The sequence below is a fragment of the Emydura macquarii genome, unplaced genomic scaffold, assembly GCF_026122565.2.
Source record: "Emydura macquarii macquarii isolate MOO-44397 ecotype Brisbane River unplaced genomic scaffold, CSIRO-AGI_Emac_v2 contig_3257, whole genome shotgun sequence".
Taxonomy (NCBI): Eukaryota; Metazoa; Chordata; order Testudines; family Chelidae; genus Emydura; species Emydura macquarii.
This window is the reverse complement of record NW_027133394.1, coordinates 361,790-383,403: the sequence shown is the minus strand read 5'-3', so window position 1 is coordinate 383,403 and position 21,614 is coordinate 361,790. Positions and strand designations below refer to the sequence as shown.

General features: G+C 50.1%; 1 protein-coding gene across 2 annotated transcripts in view; it reads left to right on the top strand.

The window, feature by feature from the left end:
- The window catches only part of TET3 (tet methylcytosine dioxygenase 3), a 133,797-nt gene that overhangs the window by 63,654 nt on the left and 48,529 nt on the right, over positions 1-21,614 (top strand). The gene's annotated exons all lie outside the window — the stretch shown is intronic.

The following is a 21,614-nucleotide window of genomic DNA, read 5'->3' as shown; positions in this document are numbered from 1 at the left end:
TTCTGTTGCTGTCGCGCACTGGAGACCATAACCTTTGTGCTCCGTAGGGAGAGCGGTTGTGGCTAATGGAGTTGTCCTTAGAGAGTTGTCGGCTTAGAAATTCATGCTTCCACCAGTTGTGCACAGAAGTGTAATTGTTCGGTAACGTGTTGAGGGACAGGGAGAGGAAGGATGATCCAGTGGTTAGAGCGCTAGCATGGGTCTTGGAAAAAGCAGGTTCGGTTCTCTGTGTGAGCTGGGGCACGTAGCCACTCTGGGCCTCAGTTCCCTATCTATAAAATGGGGACAATTGCGTTGCCTTGCGCACAGTGTGTTGGGAGGATAAAGGTGTTAAAAATCGGGAGGCGCTCGGATACTACAGTGATGGGGGCCAGCTAAGTACCAAGATAAATAGGAATTCCTGAGCCTGTCTTACCTGTAGCACAGACTCTGGGAGCAATGTTCTGGTCTCAGCCACTCTGGTGCAAATCCAGATTGGTTCCACTGAAGTCAAGGGCGCTCCTTTGGATTTATGCCCGACTAAGTGCAACTGGGATCTGGCCCCTTCAACTTACGCTCTTCACCTGCGAGATAGTGGCAATGGGCAAATTCTGGGCCTTGTTCTGGTCTCACGTCAGTGACTCCACTGAGACCAGCAGGCTAGATTGTGCTCTCAGCTGTACCAGCGTAAATCAGAAGCGTCTCCACTGGCGTTACTGTGGATTGACACTGGTGCACGTGAGAAATAGCTTTAGGGGGCCAAATTCAACTGCGGACTTATTCGGCAGTATTAAGCAGCTCTGTAAATACGTGTGCAGCAGGGTTACAGAACAAGTGCAGTGTGCACACCGAGGTGCCAGAAGGGTGGCAGGGTAGCAGGAAAAGCAACTAACAGGAGGATGCAAGGCAAAGTAGAAACCCCAGCTTGGGCTCGGAAAAGTCTGTGAATGATATGGATGTAGAGAATGGGAGATCTTCAGCTGTCCCCCTGTGTTGGCCAGCTGTGCTGTTGCCCAGTTATCCTCCGCAGCAGTCCTGGTGACATGCAGAGCTGCCTGCAGCCCTGTTGTCAAACCTGCCCGTCCCAGCTCTGTGCTGGGCTCTTGCACAGCTTTCCCAGGGCTGTTCCATCAAGTTGTAGGTCTTAAGCACTGAACAAGCCCTGGGGCCTGTTGATGGAGCAGCCCCTGCCCCCTCTGCTGACTGCCCTAACCACCACACAGCTGGACTAGGCTGGGGGCGATGACCAGGCGTTAACATTCACCGGGGCTCCTGCTGGAATAAGAGCTGCAGAACTTGACTTTGGTCAGGAGCCCCAAGCCACAGATGGGAGGGTGAGGACGACTCGAGGAGCATCTGAGGTTTGCACAACCCGTCCTAATCCCAGAACCCAAGAACGGGTATGGGAGCCGACTTCTCCACCCTCAATTACCATGCAGCAAACGAGTGCGTTATTAAAAGTGATGATGAACATGAACGGCGGGGTGCTTCTCCCCCTCTTCCTCCAGATGCATGGGCTGTGGTTCCTTGTGGGACCACCTTGTGCAAGCACAGACATTACAGGAGAGCCCCCTGTGAGATGAGAGCAGATATTGATGGGAGTTTGCTGCCCCTCCCCATCACCCCGAGATCACATGCTATTAGAAAAGCCATGGTTCTGATTCTCCTCCCAGTTACCCCACTGTGAATCCATTGACTTTAGTGCGGTTATTCCTGATTTACACTGAGCAAAGGCAGAATCAGGCCTCCTCATCTATAGAGCTGCAGTTTTGGTATTTGAATTCTCAGACTAGGATGCCAAGCTTTGCATGGGGCCAGGCAGGGGAACAGCCACTGCACCGGGAGCAGCTTCCGGATTCTTATGGAAACTGAGTTTACGTGGTGGGGGCTCTCTGTCCTCCTTCCCCGGTGGCTGGACCACTTAAAGATTGAGTCCACTAGAGCACTGAAGCTAGCAGACCTTTGTTCGGCCCAGGCGGTAGAGGCTCTTGGGTGGAGAGATCCTGGCTTCTGGCTTCCCTGCCAAAGGCATCCCCAGCGGCATCGCACCACGCTCAGCTGTGCCTAGCTGTCCAGTATCTTGCAGGTGAGGAGTGTCAGTTGAAATGGGGCAGATCCCCAGTTGCACTTAGCCTGGCAGAAATCCAGGGGAGCTCCATTGACTTTAGTGGGCCCAGTCTGGATTTACACCAGGGTGGCTGAGATCAGAAGGTTGCCCACGAAGTGTGTGCTGAGTGCTCTGGTCAAAGCCGGGGCAGCTTACGTGGAGGATGGTGAGCTCAGTAGATTGGCAAATCTGTTCCCACGGTCTCCTGGAGCGTCAAGCAGGTGTTTTTTCGCCTGCCCTTAAGTTATCCCATGTGCATGTTAAATAATAGGCTCCCCACCAGCTGGATAGGAAGCTACTGGGATTCAGGCTTCTTCTAGGGAGGGTCAGCGGGCAGTGCCCATGGCAGCGTCTGACCATGATTAGGAGTCCAGTGTCCTCCTTATCTCCTCCCCGGCATCAAACCAGTGCATGCCCTTTTTCTCCTGTCCTGTTTCATTGTGGTTTATGCAAGGTCTTGGGGGATTCTTCCCACAGAACTGCTGAGGCAGTGAGTGCCAGACCATCTGACAGCAGATGATTCCCAGAGCTCCCTCTCCCTGAGTTGTTCTTGAGGTTACCCCTCGCTGCTGCGGGGTGTGTGTCGGACACGTAGAGAGCCTCTGCTTTTGGCATGCTGCCTTCCCTTCCGGCTCCGTGGAACGATCGGCGTGGCTGTTGCCATAGGCCCGCGGTGCAAGAGGAACTGCGCATGGCACTTCTGTAGTGCATGCCCCCCACTTAGACCCCCCTGCGGAGCTGTAGCTTGCAGAAGGTGTGGGGGAGCCTCCAATCGTAGTGATTGTAGTGAAATGCCCAGGACAGTCAGCTCGGATGTCTTGGAAAGGATGTTGCCAAGGTATTTCTCCTTTTTTTCCCTTTGTTTTTTTCCTACAGTGCCCCTAGGAACATGAAAGGGAAAAATCTTCTTTTTCTGCTTCTCAGCAGGACCTGCTGGTGGGTCCTAGGACTCAGGTTCTGAGTGCTTGCCGACCCAAGTCAGACATGTTTGTGTGTGGATGGTAGAAGGGTTTGGGCTCAAACCTGAGTCTGAGCCTGAGTTTACCAAGCAGTGTAGACAGACTCTTATGGGCATTGCTCGTTCTCCCAGCGCAGGGATCTCACAGCCAGTGCTTACGGAGCAGCAGCAGTGAATCTGCCAGTGCAGGGAAACCACAAGCTCAGTGTCTGGCCTGGACGAACACCCTTCTTGTGCTGAAGTGCGAGGCAGGGAGCCAGCAAGACTCATGTCTCTTGGAAGTCTGAGGTTTCTGGTTGTCAGTGGCATGTTTTTGTCTCTCTCACTGACCTTCTGTGTACACTCTGATACACCCCCCTCTCCACATGACAGAGCTGCGTTGTGCAATGGGACTTCCATTCCTCCCACGCGCCTTCCCCTGAATCAGCAAAAGCTGCAGCTACATGGACCGCAGCTGACGATGGCAAAGACCTTTGTCCCTGGAGGGTGGGGTTTGCGCAGCTGCCCCCCACATCCTCTCGCTGCCGGAGTTCGGAATGGAAAGCATGAGCCGGTGCAGCTTTGATCTGATCAGCTCTCTGGTTCCCTGCGAGCAGCAACAGCTAAGCACAGGCATCCTGGCCAGCCCTTGAGGGACCAGCTTCTGTTCCATGGGGGGGAGAGGAGCGGCATATGCTGCATTGCCTGGCTACCTGCTGTGCTTCAGAGAGGTCTTACTTCAAACCATGGGTCTTGGCAGCATGCTAGATCTGTTGTGGAGGAGCATGATCTAGTGTATAGTGCACTGGATGGGGAGTCAGGAGACTTGGGTTCCATTCCCAGCTCTGCCACTGACCTGCTGTGTGGCCTTGGGTGAGGCTCTGTGCCTCGATTTCCCCCCTGCCCTTTGTCCATTCAGACTACAAGCAGTTCAGGACAGGGATGCTCTCTCACTACGAGGCCTTCAGGATGATGGGGAGGGGAGTGTTTGTGTGCCAGCACCATGTTCCTCGTTCCTTTGACCCCCATGTCAGCACAATTTGTCATGCCTGGGGTGGAGTGCAGTGACGAGAGGAAGGTGGCTGGAGCGGGGCAGAATTTCCATTCTGTCTTCCCAGGAGCTGCTCTTTGTAGACTGAATAAAATAACAGAAAAATAATTGAAAGGGGCAAAGCTAATAGACCCTGCCTTTTAAGTAGCGTGCCCTCCCTGGAATAACGCGCAGGGCCTCTGCTCTGCACCCCGTCAAGCCTCTCCTTAGCACCTACCTCTGATGCGATACTTAGAAGATGCTGCTTGTATCATGGTGGTAACTAGAGATCGCAACCGAGATGAGGGCCCCATTGTGCGAGGCACTGCACGTACAGAGCACAAGAGACCATCCCTGCCCCAAGGAGCTTACAGTTTAAATAGACAGAAGAGGTGCAGGGTGGAAGGGGAAACCGAGGCACAGAACGGGACAGGGATTTGCATATGTTCATGAAGTAGGTCAGTGGTGGAGTTAGGAATAAAACCTGTGGCTTCTGAGTTCCAGCCCCATGCCCTGTCTGCTGCCTCCCATGTCCTACTCCCTAAGGCTCCTTTCCGCCTTTCAAATCTCCCCTTAAAACCCAGCGTCCTTGTGCTGCCTTACAGCATCCCGTTTGTGATGGCTGGATTGAGGGGCAGATGAGGCGAGTCGGCACTTCCTTGACTTACGAGGACTGTGTGAAAACAGCCCAGGAATCTGTGATGGGATGTGTTTGACTGGATCCCTCACCCTGGCCACGCATCGCTCGTCTCCTAAGATTGGAAAATCTGTAGCACAGGGACTTTGCTCTGCATTACTTAGCACAGTCTGGATTGTGGCCCTGGGGCGCTCCAGCAACGCACTCATTAAATAACAGTGAACCGGAGTGAATTGCCCCCTTTGCTCCTCTGTAGCTCGGTGTGTGATTTCTTGTGGGTCCTGGGACCAGATCCTCAGCTGGCGTAAATTGGCATTGCTTCATTGACTCTAGTGGAGCTGTGCTGAATTACAGCTGCTGAGGTCTGGATCCCATTTCAACTGTGGCATGGGGGGCATGGCCAAAGCTCTCCTGGTGGGTACGGATTACAAACCCAGGACAGAGAGAGGCGGGCATCCAGCTGAGAAAGGGGAAGCGATACAGGTGGCCCACTGGGGCTAGGTAGGGTTTTGTTGTTTGCCTTTTTATTAATGCCTCTTACCAGCCTCTGGACTGGGCAGGAGCTCTCCAGGGCGGGGAAGCGACTGAGTGGGACAAAGGCACTGCTGCTGGAGTGAGCATGTGAGAACAGGATAGAGTTCAACTTGTTTGTACGCTCTGCACGCATCCTTTGGTAGCTGGCGTCACTCGGGCTTTGGGTATTCCGGTCCTCAGCTGAAGTGGTGCGTGTGGGTGGGTGGGAGGTGTGCATGCGTGTGAATGGCATACATGTGTGCATGGGTTTTGTGTATGTGCCCATACATGCATGTGGAGCTGTTTGTAAGTATGGGACCATGTGCACACGAGTGTGTGTGTGTGGGGTGTTTGTATGTGCATGAAGTTGTGTACATATATGGCGTGCTTTTGTGTGCGCACACACATGTGTGCATGTTCACGTGCATACGTGTGGGGGTATTTAGATGTGTGGCTCTGTGGGGAAGCTCAGGAATTGCTTTAAGAGCTGGGTCGGCATAGCATAGCTACTGTCGGAAAGCACTGGAAGCAGCCAGTCATCCATCACCCGCACCCTGCTCTAGTTTAAAGAGCAGGGATGCGCAAACTGCTGCGGATAATGAGATGAGCACCAACCTGAAGCGAATACGGCATGCAGCGCTTCGTGTGCCCATAAGCGCCGCACAAAGAATAACAAACTCCCCTCGCGCCACCCCAGATAGCACTTGACAGCTGTGGAACTTCAGTTGCTTTGAAGAGATGGCTAAGTAGCATTATCCCCATTTTATGGCTGGGGAAACTGAGGTAAGGGGAGGTGGAAGTGATTCACGCTGGTTCACACCCAGACCTGGAAATAGAACCCAGGCACCTTGATGCTCATTTCCTCTGCTCTAACCACTGGACTGTTCTGCCTTCATTGCATCAACTGTCCCTGAGTACCCTCCACCCTCCGACCTACCCCCGGCCTGTCACTTCATGCTCTCCCCGCTGGTTGGTGCAGTCCCAGACCATTTTAATGTTTAATTTCCCTTTGTTCTTCTTTAGGGCGCTCCTTGGCTCAGTGGTAATACCAGCTTCCCCGGGAGGCAGCTGGCTCAATGGCCCTGTGTTTGTATTTGCCTTATTATAAGTGAGTTATTAACAGACTCCCACCACCCTGCCTTCAATGCTAAGCACTCTGGGAAATAGGGCATTCGTGGGGAAGATCGTCAAAGGCAGCAGCAGGATGCAGGACCCCAACTCCCATTCACTTGTGGGGGAACCAGGCATCCAACTGCCCCTTTGTGCTTTCGAGAGCCAGCCCTAAATTAACACGAGGGGAACAAGCAAACAAAGATCCCTGCCGGCCCAAGGATGAAGCCAGGCTGGTGCTTGCTGAGCAAGAGGGATTTAAAACCTGTTCCCTGGCTTTGCCAGCTGTTGATTTTTCCTGCGGAGAGCACATGCGGTTTGGAGCTGGCTTTGGGAGTGACACTTTGATTTACGACAGGCAGGAACGTGGAAGAAAGGCTTGTCTGTTTGTTCTGGGTTTTATTATTATTATTCATTCAGGAGATTTTTTAAAAATTAAAGAGCCCCAGCTTTGAAACATTCTGGTTTTTACATAGTCTGGCTAAACAGCCAGGGGCCACTGGTTCCGATCCGAACAGATCTGGGCTCGTCTCTCGCTCTTACGCTTACCAGGCTGACACAGGATTGCTTTAGGATTCAAAGGCTCATTTCCTCCTGGGGTGGCAGGAACTTGCTTTCTCTTCAGGGATCAAGTATAACCTAACCCACAGGTTTTTCCCATGGCCTTTGTCAAGCAGCGTCTGTGCTGGCTGATATCCGCAGGTGCGTCTCTGTCTCAAGCCATCCAATAGATGAGCGTGCTGCCATAGCCTCGCTGATATTATTATTTGTGCTGGCTAGACCGAAGTTGCTCGTAGCTCAGATGCATCAACACCTGCTGCAGTAACACATCTGTACTGATTGCAGAATAGACATGGCCTTAGCTTCTCTGCGCTCTCTGCCCCATCTGTAGAATGGGGGTAATTGCACTGCCCTGCCCGGGTGTTGTGAGGGTAATCACATTCCAGATTGTGAGGTGCTCACATAGTGCAGTGGTGGAGGCCAGATAAGTCCCAGGGATAGATTGTCAGCTAGAATATATAGGCAGAGGTTGAAGGTTACTGCCTGGAAGAGGTTGGATGCGCTTTGCGTGAGATGCAAACTCAGCATGGCAACTCCTTGCTCATCCCGAGCTCAGATCTACACCTGCTGAAAACTGGTTTAGTTCCCTTAGTCAGAGGAGCTATCTAAGATGAGGATCTGGCCCCCCAGCTTTCAGATAAGACCTAGAACTGAGGCATTGACCACTTCTGCTCATTAAAGGTCCCATTTGAATTTGGACGTGGGCGGATAAACACCCAGGTTCTTTCTCCTTAAATTCTCCCTGTTGTTTCAACCAGGGGTGGTATTCTTTGCTTCCTGACCCAAACAGTTGCGAGGTGCTCCTGTGGAGAAGCTCCCAGAGGTGGCTGCATCTCAGTAATGGACAGAGTGGTGCTTTTCTCTGTGGTTTAACTGGAGGACAGATGTTTGGGATTGGATAGGCGGCACTAACTAAGTGGCACTTACTGCACCGAGATCCTCACCTGGTCTAAGCGGGCATAGCTGTGTTGGGTATATGCTGATTTACCTTAGCTGGGGATCTGACCCCCTATACTTTACTTTACTCCCTGGCTCTTACAAACCGTGGAGGTCCTGGGCTGCTCTCACAATTTGCCCCCACCTCTTTCCATCCCATTGGTAGGAATTCACATTCAGAACCTTTAATTCCTGCTCGGCGTTATCCCTCTCTCTTCTCCTTGGTCAGCCATGAGGTCAGGCAGCACGCAGATGGTCTTCTACAGGAAGCATAGCTGGTTTGTCAGTCCAACCACATGCTCTGCTCACTGGGCTGTCACGATATTTGCTATGCTCGGTTCTCTATAGACCCCCACCCCCTCGCAGTTCCCTATTAGTGCTTCTCCATTTGATCAGTCATCTTCCTCGTCACAGGATTTCACTCTTGAGGACCTGTGAAAGTTAGCAAGGATCCAGTGTCCCTTTTAGTAACTGACAGCTACCAGCTCTTGACAGACGCGGAGGGTCACTTGCAATCTCTCCACATTCATGCTTTGTCCTATGGAGCATCTGGGCAAGCCTCTTCCATTCCTGCTCCCAAAGGTGTAGTGCTGTCGGAGTTGTGCTTCCTGCTCCCAAAGGTATAGTGCTGTCGGAGTTGTGCTTCCTTGCATCCCATGTTTAAACTGCAGCCGCCTGCTGCCGTCTGCCCCGCAATCCGATCTGTTTTACATTCTCTTTGAGTTAAGGTGGTGCTTGTGGCTTGGAAACCCTGCAGAACAGAGCCCGTCCATCTCCCCATGCACCTGCTAGCAGCAGCGTATGGTTCCCCCGTGCCACTGTGTTGATGTGTCTCCGCTCCCTTGCCTTGGAGACCATCTAGCGAATGAGAAGGGTGTGTGATCTCCATGGGCCAGTCAGTCCTCATGCATCCTGTTAAGACTGCTAACATGGGGCCAACCAGGGTGCCGGTTTTTGTGTCATTAGCAGCTGGAGCCAGACTGCCTTCTCATATCACAAAGAGCAGGGGTTATGTTTTATGCCATGTAGACGCGCCCCCCCACCTTGGGGAAACCAGAGCCCCCAAACTCTCACCAAAGAGCCAGCAGTTCCGAGTCTGTACCAATGTACCAGGATTTGAACTGGGTGACTCCTTTTTCCCCGCACCAACCTCCTGAGTCGTCTCGCTTGCCGCCTTGTTCAAAGCACCTGGGATTTAGGATTGACAGAGCCGCACTTAGCTCCCCAAACGCCATGGAAGCCGGGGGCAGGAGGAGAAATGCGAGCCAGCTCTTTCTCAGCTGATCAGGTTGCAATAAGAGAGGATGGGAAAATATTATCTGCCCCTCACCCCAATGAAAATAATCCTCTCCCCAGTGTTGCTGTCGAGATGATTTTGATTCTTCCGCCAGTGAGCAGGTTACAAGTCTAAGGTCTCGTGATCAGGATCCGGGCCCCACAGGAGGTGATTGGCAGTGTGACTCTACGTAGGCACGTGCGGTGGAGCGACTCCACAACTCGTTGGTTCTGTGAGCTTCCCCGATTACATCAGAGGGGGAGTGAGAGCGCAGAGAATGGTGGCCGGTTGCCTTCGTTCCCACGCAGGCTCTCCTTGATCTAGACCTGTGTTCGGCCCAGGTTGAGAGGATGGGGGGGTCAGCGAACGCCGATCGGACTGAGGCTCTGCCACCAGAAATACCTCAGTGTGTTAAAGAAACCAGCAACCGGCCATTGCCATGTTCCCAGAAGGGAACGCCCAGCTCTGCTTTAAGGGATACGGGAGTTGTATCTGTGCTGCAGTAGCAGCATACGCAGCCAGTCCCTTTAACAGAACTGTCGGGGGCATTTAAGGTTCTTCGATCGAAGTGGAGGCAGAAAAACTCGGCGCTTGGAAAATGCTGAATCTCAGCTTTTCAGGGCGGGGGATTTGGTGCTGGTCGATTATGTATTTATCTATTTCTCTCTTTTGCTTTTTCAAAGCCTCCCCAAAGAGGCCGAGGCCTGCCCTCTCTGAGCCCACCGGAGCCCAGCGTTCAGTTTCAAAGGAGGGTTAATTCTGTCCCTCCTTGCCCACACCGACCCTGCTTTCTCTGCCTGCATGCAGCACTGCTGCCATTCCGGCTATGTACGTGCGCTGTGCAAGAGGGATAATGGCCCCTACAGCTGTTCGGAGGGGGGAGGGGGAAGTGTGTGTAGGCTGAATAACTAGATCAGTGTTTCCTCCTCTGTGGTCCTTAGTTGTGGTGTGTCACGTTTTCCTGTGGACCCTTCCATGCTTCCCTTTCCTTTCGCCTCTCAGTTTTTGGGTCTTTTCCAGTGGATTCTGCAAATGTAAGTGTTCCCTTCTTATCTTTCCCTTGCGTGCAATTTTCCAAGATGTCTGTCTCTCTCTTTCTCTCTGTGTCTTTGTTGCCGGTTAAACCTTGGCACCGTGTGTGTGTGTGTGTGCGTGTGTGTGTGTGTGCGTGTTAATCTGGTACAGCTTTCTCCGGTATCTATCTATCTCCTGCATGCAGAGATTACAAAGCTGGTGGAAGGCAGCAGCAGCAGCAATACATGTCATGTTTAAATAGCAGGATTTGCAAACCGCAGCTGAACTGGTGGACACAGTTGTAGGGCGACGATGGAGGGGGGGCACTGACCTTTGTAAGCCGTTGCTATGGGAAATCAGCACCGCTGCTCCCCACATTTTCTAAAATCTTGAACCGTGCTGATGCAGCTGTCTGGGCAGGGGGAAAGCTCATAGTTTGCTTTGACACCATTTGCTCCCTGGGGCACCAGAATAACTAGAGGGGGCGGTGAGTGGTGGAGGGAGGGGGGGAGATGAGAGGAAACACATTTCTGTAGCACAAAGGTTACCCTGTCATTTGTAAGGTCCTGGAGATCTGCGGTGGGGTTTTCTTGTAATGATCTTAAATTATAAATGGCTACTAACTTATTTTCTTAAGTAGCTTACTGAATTTGGAAGCTTTCCAAGGTGCGTGCGTGCGTGTGTGTGTGGTTTTCTTTCTTTTTTTGTCCGAGGCATTTAAAAAAAAAAAAAAAAAAGGACACTCAATTTCCCTTAAGGTGGATTTTTTTCCTTCTAAAACTATTCTCTGCTCCACTTCTGGGGAACAAAAACGATTGTGGGGGGGGAAAAATCTGGAGGTTTTATTATTTGCCTGGGTAAGTAAAAGGAGAGTTGGCCAAGTGATGCTTTTTCAAGGGAAAAAGGTGGTGATAATGGGGGCGGGGGAACACATTTGTCATGAAAACTGGGGTGACTTTGTCCGCATGAGGTTGATTTCTTCAGTGTTAACTCAGGCAAAAGAGAGAGAGGGAGTCTGAATAATTGATCTCCACTAAGGAAGCGGAATGGCATTGAAATGCACACCCTGCAAGATATTTGCACAGATTGGCAGAGCCAAAGCTTTTTCAAGGCCAGGGGGGCAGGAGCAATGATGCTGATGATGGCTGGGGGCATGTGGGGAGGGAGAGAAGCAGGGGAAAAGGCACAAATGTAGAGGTTCCTTCTCTTAGGTCCAGCCCCCCAGCTGCACTGCAAAGGAACAAAGGGAGCGGAGCGGAAAAGCCGTGAGGTGCAGGATTTGTTAAATAAGGGGTAGATTTGATTGGCTCAGTGTGCGAAAATCTGCCTCTGATCTGTAAAAGATATTAGATTTATAATTAACCCTTTGGGAGCCCACCAGCACAGCAGAATTGGGTCTCTGGGATGCAGCCTTCCTTACCTTATCACCCCGGACTGCCGCTCAAAATTCAGCTGTACGTTGGGTGGGTGTTGCACTTTTCCTCTCTTCCTCCTACCCCCTCCACACCTCCTGCATTTAATTTAGCTGAGCCTGGGTTTTGCAGATGAACTTTTTCATGGGTTCAGAAGTTTTAAGGCCAGAAGGAGCCATTGCGATCATCCAGTGTGACCTCCTGTGTCATGCAGCCCGGCGAGCTGTGCATTGCACCCAGTGACTTCTGGCTGAGCTAGAACAGATGATCCAAAGACATCCCCAGTCTTGATCGACAGCCTTCATGTGAATTTTAGTGGTGGCTCTTTAACCTGGTCCTTAATAGACTCAATCCCAAGGCGGTTGGTAAACACAGTGGGAGCAAAAACGACAAACGTGCATCGATCATGTGTAGTCACCCTTCACTATCCCCGTGCCCTCCCCAAGCAGTCACAGGCTACCTAGTTGAGGCATGATCATGTTCCCGCTGCAGTCAATGAGAGTCTTTCTTTGGAGTTCAGTGCGCTTGAAGCCCACAGCCTGCCGACTGCTGTGTGTTGCTCTCTGCAAGACACACCTGAGAAAATGTCTGAGACGTATCTAATGAGCAGGTGTGGCCCTTTTACAGGCCACGCCAGTTTATAGCCTGCTGCTGCGGAGCCAGTCAAGCTACTCGAGTCGAGTCTGTAGACTGGAGATTCGATTCACTGATGTTTGGTGGGTGAGCTCAGCATTTGGGAGTGATCTCAGCTAGTTTGAGGCAAGTGTAGTGAAAGAAGGTGCTGTCCAAGCTCCCGCTTGCCTGGCTGCTGATGGACGCCCCCCATCCAGCCGCCGCTCCAGCCTTGGGCAACCCGTGCACAGAACTCTGCCGATGCACTCAGCCCCTGGACTGCAGCAGCACCCCCTTGCTGTCCTGGTTGCTGGCATGCAGGGACCTACCTTCGAAGTGTAGACCTGGTTGCTGGCATGCAGCTCTGACAGCGTGGGACTTAGTGTTTACAAAGCACCAAGGGTTCAACTGCAACATGTTAATATTCATTAACATGACAATCATCGTTTTCTCTGTGGTCCCCAAATGCACTGGGTTCCCCACTCCCCATAATATTGTGTGTATGTTCAATGGGTTTAAACTAAGGCATTGCGACAGAGCAGCCGTTAAAAGAATGCGTGTTGGCTGAGCCGCTGAAAACTTGGCTATAATTGTGTGGCCCTCAATGGTTTTCAGCACTACATCATTTCCTTTTTCGTTCTTCTTGAATTTTTAATTGCTGTTACGCTGGCGTTCTCGCCTCCCCATTCAGGAGGCACATCTCGGGTAGGGGGAAAGAAAGCAACTGGGAAGAAATCCCATGCCCCATCTCGGTTTCAGACTTTGCCTGCCTGTCTGGGTTCTTGCATGCCCTTCTCTCCACCGTAGCTTTGGAGCATCCCCTAGAAATCACTGCGTTTGCGGGATTCCCCGGCCATCTAGCCAGAAAGAAAGGAGGAGGGGTTGAAAACTCACTCTGCAGCAGCTCTCTGGGGTTTGAGATCCCTGCCATTCGCTCTCTTTGAGAGAAGAACTTTGGGGTGAGGCTCAGAGAGTTACAGAGTTCCCCTCCAGCGCTTCCGTCTCGTTCCCCTCCTGCCATGATTCGATCTGCTGACCTGGCGCCAGCACCATCCTATTAACTCCACCCAGGTTTGCATGTTGAGCCCCCCCCCCCCCCCCCCCCCCCCCATCCCGTCGAAGGTGGACCCTCTTCTGAGGATGCCCCCCACCTTTCTGCAGGCATCTGGGGTTCGCAGGGAACACAGACCTTGTTTTGTTTGTTGTTTTTCTTCAATGTGCCGCTACCTTGCTCCTGGCCTTGGGAGGTGAAGCTGCAACGTCTCCTCAGAGACGAGTCCCTCCAGCAGCCTGGGAAATTACTCTCAGATGTCTCCGTGATGCATTTGGTGCGTGAGGCGGCTAGAACAGACTTCTTGTGCTACCAACATTTGTGTCGCATTAGAGTACAGCATGAAGCGCGGGAGATGGAGCAGTGTCGGCCCTTCCCCTCGAGGCTCTCTCAAAACACAGGGCTGCCTTGTGGAAAAAGCCCTCTTGGTCGGAGCCGTATTTAGAAGACTTCCCAAAGGGACTGGCTGACCCATGAGCTGTCCCTTTCTGGTGGGAAGTTACCTCGTTTGGCATCTCCTTGTTCTAGGGTCAAAGCAAGGCTTAGGTTGTTGATACTGGCGAACGACTGACCTCTGGTTTCACTTTGAAGTGGGGCCTTTTCGTCCTCAGGGAAGGTAAATTTGAAAGATATCTCAGGCTTAAAACTAAAGCTGTATCTGCACTGGCGGCACTACAGTGACACAGCTGCAACTACGCCGCTGTAGCGTGGACTCTTACTGTAGTGACCAAAGGGGTTTTTCCATCAGTGTAGTTAATCCACCTTTCTGAGAAGAACTCTTCCATCAACCTAGCTGAATCTACGCCAGGGGTGTTAGGTCAAACTTGCTGCATCAAACAGGGCATACAGTTTTTTACAGCTCTGAGTGGTGTGGCTAGATTGAGTTAATATTTAGGTGTAGACTAGGGCTAAGAACTGGGCTGCGGTGGGAATTAGTGAGGAGAAAAATTGTGCTCAGTCACTGGTCAAATCGAACCCTGCACTGCTAGCCAGAGGATTCAGAGACTGGCTCGTAACTGGGCCTCAGGAGGCCTAGGCTTAGCTCCACCACAGTCTTCGTGTGTAAAGTCTGGTCTAGGCTAGAAAATTAGGTTGACAAAACTGTCGCCAAGGGTGTGAGAATTTCTCACACCCCTGAGCGATGGGGTTATGCTGACCTAAATCCTGGGGTAGCCAGTGATAGGTTGACAGAAGAATTCTTCATCGACCTAGCTACCACCTCTTGGGGAGGTGGATTATCTACACTGATGGGAGAGAGTCTCGTGTCAGCATGGGTAGTTTCGACACTCACGCTACAGTGGCACAGCTGTCACTAGTGTTTTAAGTGTAGACCAGCCCTCCGTCACTTCCCTTCCCCAAGCTTTAGTTTTGCTGACATGAAATGGGGATGAGAATCCTGACCTCCCAGGGAGGGTCTTGAAGATACAGGAAGATTCAGGAAGCATTCAGTGATGTGGTCACGCAGGCCATAGAAGTACCAAGGTGGAGGGAAAGATGGTTCCACTCTAGGTGGAATAGGCTTGAACATCTCACTTGCTCTGACACCGATAGTCCCTTGGCAGAGAGGCCTGAGGGGGAATGAATCATGAGGCGGGATGATCCTTTCACAAACAACCCCCTCTCCTCCCCCAAAAAGACACAGTGCAGGGGAAATGTGCCCTGCTCAGAAATTTTCAGGTCTCTTGGCCTGGCCCTGAACGCATAGACAGAATAAAACCGATTTTCCATTGTTTCGCTGATCAGTTAATTTCTGTGATCAGACCCTCAGGACTGGCTCCTCCTGAAGGTAGCACTCAGCAGTTGGAGACTGTGTTTCAGCTACCAAGTATTGCACAAGCTAACTCGCGTGGCGTTCGTCTACATGCTGACCTGCACCCCTTGAACGGGTTTAGTTAAATGGTGCAAACACCTGTGTGGACATTCTTCTTTCATCTTAATCCAGGTTTATTTCAGTTCATTTTTAGGAACAGATTGAAATTAAATCCAAGTAAGAGCATCCCATGAGGAGGTTTGCCTTGGCTTAACCAAGCCAGAGCAAATGAGCATGTAGTCGAGACCTCAGCCCTGCAACTCGCTCCTGAGCATCATTACCCCCACTTGACGTATTAGATGCTGAGGCACAGCAAGGGGAAGAGGCTGGTCCGAGGTTAAAGGAGGAGTCATTGTCAGCCCTGGAGTTAGACTCATTGCTTCCCAGTGCCGGATCAGAAGAGGCCTGATGCTAGCGGTGTTCCCTCCACCCTGCCTGCAGTGGGAATTCTGAGCGACCCTCACCCTGTGAGGGACAATCCCTGTGTGAGGCTAGGCCAGGACACTCCAGCAAAGCCAGTCATGTGCTCAGCCCGCTGGAACAACGGTGCTAGCGAAAGAGAAAATGGGCCAGTCCTCGGGGGATGCTAAGCTGGAGGCGCCTTTGCAAGGCTTCCTTTGTCTGGGCAGCGGGGGCATTCATGCGCTCATCCTCCTCTCGGAGCAGTGGCGAGAAACACAATATGGAGATTAAGGGGAAAGAAAACTAACTGCCTCAGGGACCGTGTGAGGTCACAGAAACCCCTTGTCTGCAAACGATGGGCTGTTTCTGTCTGACTGTTGGATGAACTGCGGGGATTACAGCCCTGGATGGACAGGGCATCAGGTCGGGGCCCAGGCCTCCTCTTGTTTGTTTGGCAGACTGTATTTGGTTGACACAGTGGGCAGGGCACATCTGGAACATCCCTGCAGTCAGACACACACACAGAGGTGGAAAAGCACTGTGAGAAGCCCTCAGTCCAACTCCTAGAGGCCAGGGCAGGATCGGTACCCACAGTGTATTCTCCCAGGGATAGATTTGGAGAGAAAGAGAGTATATCTGTGTGTAGGGACAAATGATGATTTACTATTGTGTGCGAAGTGCTGACAGACCGCATGGTCCACTGCTGTCTCTGTTCTCAGGACCTTTCAACCTAATTACCATCAAATCAAATCCCGATTATTCAGCCGGCCATCCTCTTATATTTTAATTGTCTCATTTCTTATCATGTCTTCTCCTTTATTTTGTGCCCATCACCCTAGTATCCAGGCTCCTGAAATGTGACACGAAGTTGGGTTCATGGGAGTTGCAAGCCAGAGAGAGTATGTCTACACTACATTGCAAACCCAGGTCTGTGGACTTGGTGTTTCCAGGCCTGCGCTTGAGCATCCACACTGGATTGTAAACCTGGGCTTACAGTTGCTTGACCTGCGTCCCACAGCCTTGCTAACACGTCCATGCTGTGCCTTGCAGACCTTCTGACTCAGATCTGTGGCTTGAGCTTCATCCACACTGAAAAGTGACAGTGCTGGGATCTGAGTCTCAGGTGGTCTTGAGCTCTGACCCACTCTGTCCCCTCACCCACTGGTGGATCCTAGGACTTGGTATCTGAGTGCTTGCTGACAGGAGTCAGTGTGGATGGTAGGAGGGGTTAGGCTCAAACAGGAGTCCGGATTTACAGTGGTATGTCTTCACTGCAGTAAAACACCCGTGGCTGGCCTGTGTCAGCTGATATGGACTGTGGAGGTATAAAATAGCAGGGTCCGGAGCTTGGGCTCTGGCTTGAGTCTGAACATCTCTACTGCAGTCTGAGTCCTGCGAGCCCGTCAGCTGACCCTGGCTGTGTAGACATACCCTGTCATTCAGGTCTCACCTGAACGACATGCCCTCAGGTAATGGAGTTCTGCTCCCAGGAGGACCCTGTTCCTTTCCTGGTAGCATTGCTGGGAGTCACTATGGTACACGCTACTTGGAGTTTAGCTATAGTGTGGGGGAGAGTTTTCTCTGTATCTCTGGAGAACAGGGCCCTTTTGGGTTTATTGTCAGTATCTGTACAGTAATACCTAGAGGCACAACCAGGTGCAGGGCCCAGTTGTGCTGGGCGCTGTATATACACATAGCAGGATATGGTCTCTGCTCCCAAGAACTTAGTCTAACAGACACAGGGTGGGAGGGTAAACAAAGTCATAAAGTGAAATGACTTGCTCAGGGTCACACAGTGGGTCAGTGGCAGAGCCCAGATCTCCTGACTCCCAGTCCAGTGCCCTATCCATTGAATCACACTTAGGCTATGTTTACACTGCGAGCGAGGGGGTGTGATTTCCCTGGTTGCATAGCTGCCTGAAACTGGTGGGTATGTAAGTGGGCTTAACCGCGCCTCCATTGCTGCTGCCCATACTACCTACTGTGGTGACATTGCTATTTATACTTGCATTAGCTTGATGAGAGCTAGCACTAGTATATGTACACAAGCAGGGGAGTCACACCCCTAGCTCGCAGAGTAAACAGAACCTTTGTGGGAGTGCTTTAAAAGCACGCACAGCAGCTGTCTCCACCGCAGATAACTTACAGTACGCAGGGGATGTCACTGCCCAAACCTTTCACTGCAAGGCCTGCAAATATTAAATACAAAGTGTAAGGGTCAAGGGATTGCTTGAGATCAGTACGGGTCAGCTTTGCTTTTGTCCCTCAGAGAAGAGAATTGCTCTTGGTGTTCCAGTTTCTATTGTGTGGCTGTGGTGTGTCATTCCATGCAGGTGCAGGAGCCATTTCTGTATCCCCCAGTCGACAATGCACAGGAAAAACCAGCCCTTGCATCAGTCTGCTCTACACTTCAGCAGGGTTTGGATCAAGCCATTGAACTCCCTGCACCAAATGCAACCCTTCTGTGGACATTGATATCAGTAGAGTTATGCTAGCGATGAATTTGACCCTCTACCTCAGCTTCTCCAGCTGTTAAGGGGGATAATGATATAGTAGTGGGATGGTTCCATCACTTCAAAGACGGTCTTAAATATTTTACTGAATGGGTATGGATGGCCAAATCAGGGCTTATATTGGCATTTATAAGAAGCAGCACTTAACTTAGATGATCAGCTGTCTGGGATAGAGGCCATCTCTTTGTTCTGTGTCTGTACAGTGCGCCTAATACGCTACGGTGCTAGAAATAAATATAAATGAGATTCTCTGCATACTTAAGAACATAAAAACGGCCGTATGGGTCAGACCAATGGTCCATATAGCCCAGTATCCTGTCTGCCGACAGTGGTCAGAGGGTGCGTCAGAGGGAATGAATAGAACAGATAATCATCAAGTGATCATTTTTGACTTGCAGTCAGTAGTGGGTCTGCTCTGGAGAATAAAGGTTTGCAGGACCAGGAAGCTATACAAATGATTGTTTAAAGAGAAATGATCAGCTTCATTTAAATTTAAAATCCATTCAAAAATTTTTCCATTTATTGTCCCTTAAAATTTGAATGTCCCAAAATCTTGTTTTAAAATGTCCAAGGGTTTTTTCTCTCTTCCCCTGATTGATGTTTATAAGAGTATTTTGAAGTTAGTCTTGTTGACTGACTGCAGGTGGCAAAATAGTGAAATCGACTACACAAAGCGCTGTCCTGCACAGTCAGCAAATTGCAAAAACAAAATAGAAAAGAATTTAAGGTGATTGCTTTTAGTTAGAGAGATCCTAGGTGTTGCTTGTACCAAGAAGAGGTATGCTGCTTCCAGGCAGTTCAATTCAGTTTGTTCCATTGAGGCTCCCTTGACATGAAAAGCTATACAAATGTTGCTGGAGCATAAGAGAAAGACAAGACCTCAGATTTCTGTTCTGAAATCTGAGCCCCTTTCAGGTTGAAGTCAGAGCCTCAGCTAGCATAAATCAGCATAGATCCACTGATTTTAGCAGAGATATGCTGATTTACGCCAGCTTTGTGTGTGCATTTAACTTTATAAGCTCTTGTTATATCTGTCGGAATATCCTGAACCTTTATAGCCTAAACTTGTGGCACTTACTCAGACAAAACTCCCACTGAACTCAGCAAGCATTTTGCATGCAGGATTGAGTTTGAACGAATTCTCAGGCAGGAAAGTCTCTTGACTAGCGGGGAGTGGCCCAGATTTCATTATGCGGTGTTTTGCTGTAGTCAGCAACATACTTATCTCTAGGTTAGAAACCAACCTGAACTCAAGAGGAGTATCTGCCTACCACAGTCAGCCGTCAGACCGTTTGCACCTAGAAATACCCTGGCTTCATAAAAATGCACGTGCTCTAGATCTTTGCCCTGTGCCTGTAGCAAGTGGACTGGGGAGGGTACAGTGGCAAATTCTACCTTCCTGATCACTCTTTCCCTGACCCCCTGCCTTAAAGATGCTTTGTAGGGGTCCGCTGCTCGAATGCTGGTCAGTTTCAAGTGTACAGACATGCGCCCACACTTTGGAACCTCTGCAAGGATTTTCCTGTACAGTGCTGGCACCCCGTACGGTACACCCCCACCGTCATCTCTCCGCGGCACAAGGGTGGATTAGGGAAGGCATCCTGGCATCTGGGGCAGTGAGTCAGAGAGGCAGTGCCAAACGGCGGGCTCTGCCTAGCCTTTGATGCCAAATCCATCGAGTGCATTGATAACTCCCAGTAACAGTGACTGCTGCGCTGGGATAATGAGCATTTTGCTGCCAGGAAAAAGATACCTGTTTGGATTTTCACCAGATTAGGTCAGAATTGTTTTGTCACAGAGAGTTTCTTTTTTCTTTCAATTTTTTTTGCGGGGTGGGGGGCGGAGAAATATTCCTTTTTGAACGAGATGGAATGTTCCGTGGAAAACTTCTGTCTCGTTCAAAGTTATTTTGGCAAAAGGACAAATTTCATTTGATTAGATTCAAAACGAAACTTTTTCAGTTTGGGTTTCCCTCCCCCTTTTTGCTCCCTTTTCCAGTGGAAAAAAGGGGAGAAGACAATTTTCAGTTTGAATGTAAATGATTGTTTTTTATTTCTTTTACATGAAAAAAAAAATTCCTTGAAAAATTTTGAATGGAATGAAACTTTTTAGTTTCCTTTGAAATGTTTTGTGGAAAATCGGTCTATTAATAGGGATACATTTGCCTTTTGGTAGGGATCCATCCATCCATCCATCCAGTTGGTTTTATACTACCCCCTTTCACCATAATACTTGAACACCTTCCATACAAAATCAATAGCTATAGCGATGTCCCTAGTGGAATTCATGGAATCTGGCACCCTGTTGGGGGTAAATAGCTCTGTTTCAGATATTTGATTTGCTTGTTTGTTACTGGTTTCTCTTTTTTATTTACCGGGGGGGGGCGGTGTTTGGGTAGATTGAGGCATCAGTGTTGCGAGTGTCGTTCTTGCTGTGTTTGGAAAAGCTTTTTCAAAGGAGCGTTTTCAGCAGTGTCACTGACTGCAGTGAGACGGGGATGCCTTCAACTCCTCGCAGGATCACGTATCAAGTTGTCGTACTTTTGAGCAGATAGGTCCTCTCTAGTTAGTTCCCCAGTTCAGGACTGCTCCCTACAGTTCATTAATTTGGTGTTCCAGCTACTGCACTTGAGAACGGCCATATAAAAATTCCTCTCCCCAATGCTGGTAAACAAACCATATCTGGGAGATGGGGAGTTCTACCCCACAGTGCTTTTTTTCCAATAAAGCTTGTTACATTTTTAGGAAGGTCTCCTGATATCAGCAAACTTCTCAAAATATCAGTTTGCATCCCACCCCTCCAGATCCTCACTTCCTTTCAGCCTGGTTAAATGTGCCACTGGGTAGATGAAAAATACTATCACCAAAGGACAAGGGAGTTGTGAGTCATGAAAATAGCATCCTCCAGTCAGCAGCTCTCCTAAGGGGCCTATTCTCTCCCGTCATTAATGCTGAGATGCAACGGCTATGTGTGAAATAAGTGCCTATCGCATGACAGGCAGATATAGGGTGATGGGCATCATAGTAAAGTTAGGGGTTGTCTGTATGCAAATTTGCACCAGTTGAGGCCTCATCTACCCACACATACAAGTAGCATCAGTTTAACTTGTATTGGTTTTTAAAGTGGTTTACTTAAACTGGTGCAAAACCCTGTATCGATGCTGTTAATTTGGTTTAATTTAAACCCGTTCCTAATTGATTTAAGCTACATTGGTAGAAGCCAGGTTTATTCCCTTTATTGTCTTTGGCACAGCTTTCACTAAATCACTTTTGAATCTCCGCATTAGTTAAACTGCTGCAGCTCAGCCTGGAGAGGAAGAATGGAAGCTACACCTCTGCATGAAGAGACAAAATAGATCCACTTGAATTAGCATGCATTTCAGTCCCCAAATGGAGCTCATGAGTTACAGTTAATGGGCTGGGCTGGATGAGATGCTGACCAAAGGCCATGCTCCTTGGAATTGCTAAGGGGATTGCCTGATGCTTTCTGCAATAGGAGAGGTTGTTACAGTGAATCTTGATGTCCTGGGGGATTGTTTGGAGCTTCCGGAAAAATTCCCTCATTGTTTCACTAGCAAAATTTCATTCTCAACTTCTCTTCCTGAACAATGCATTGTAGCCTCCTCAGGGTAGAGGTGGATGTATTCCAATGTTGAAGGGGTGAGCTGTGTATCTATAGACAGTGTGTGCATATACATACAGATCACCATCTAGA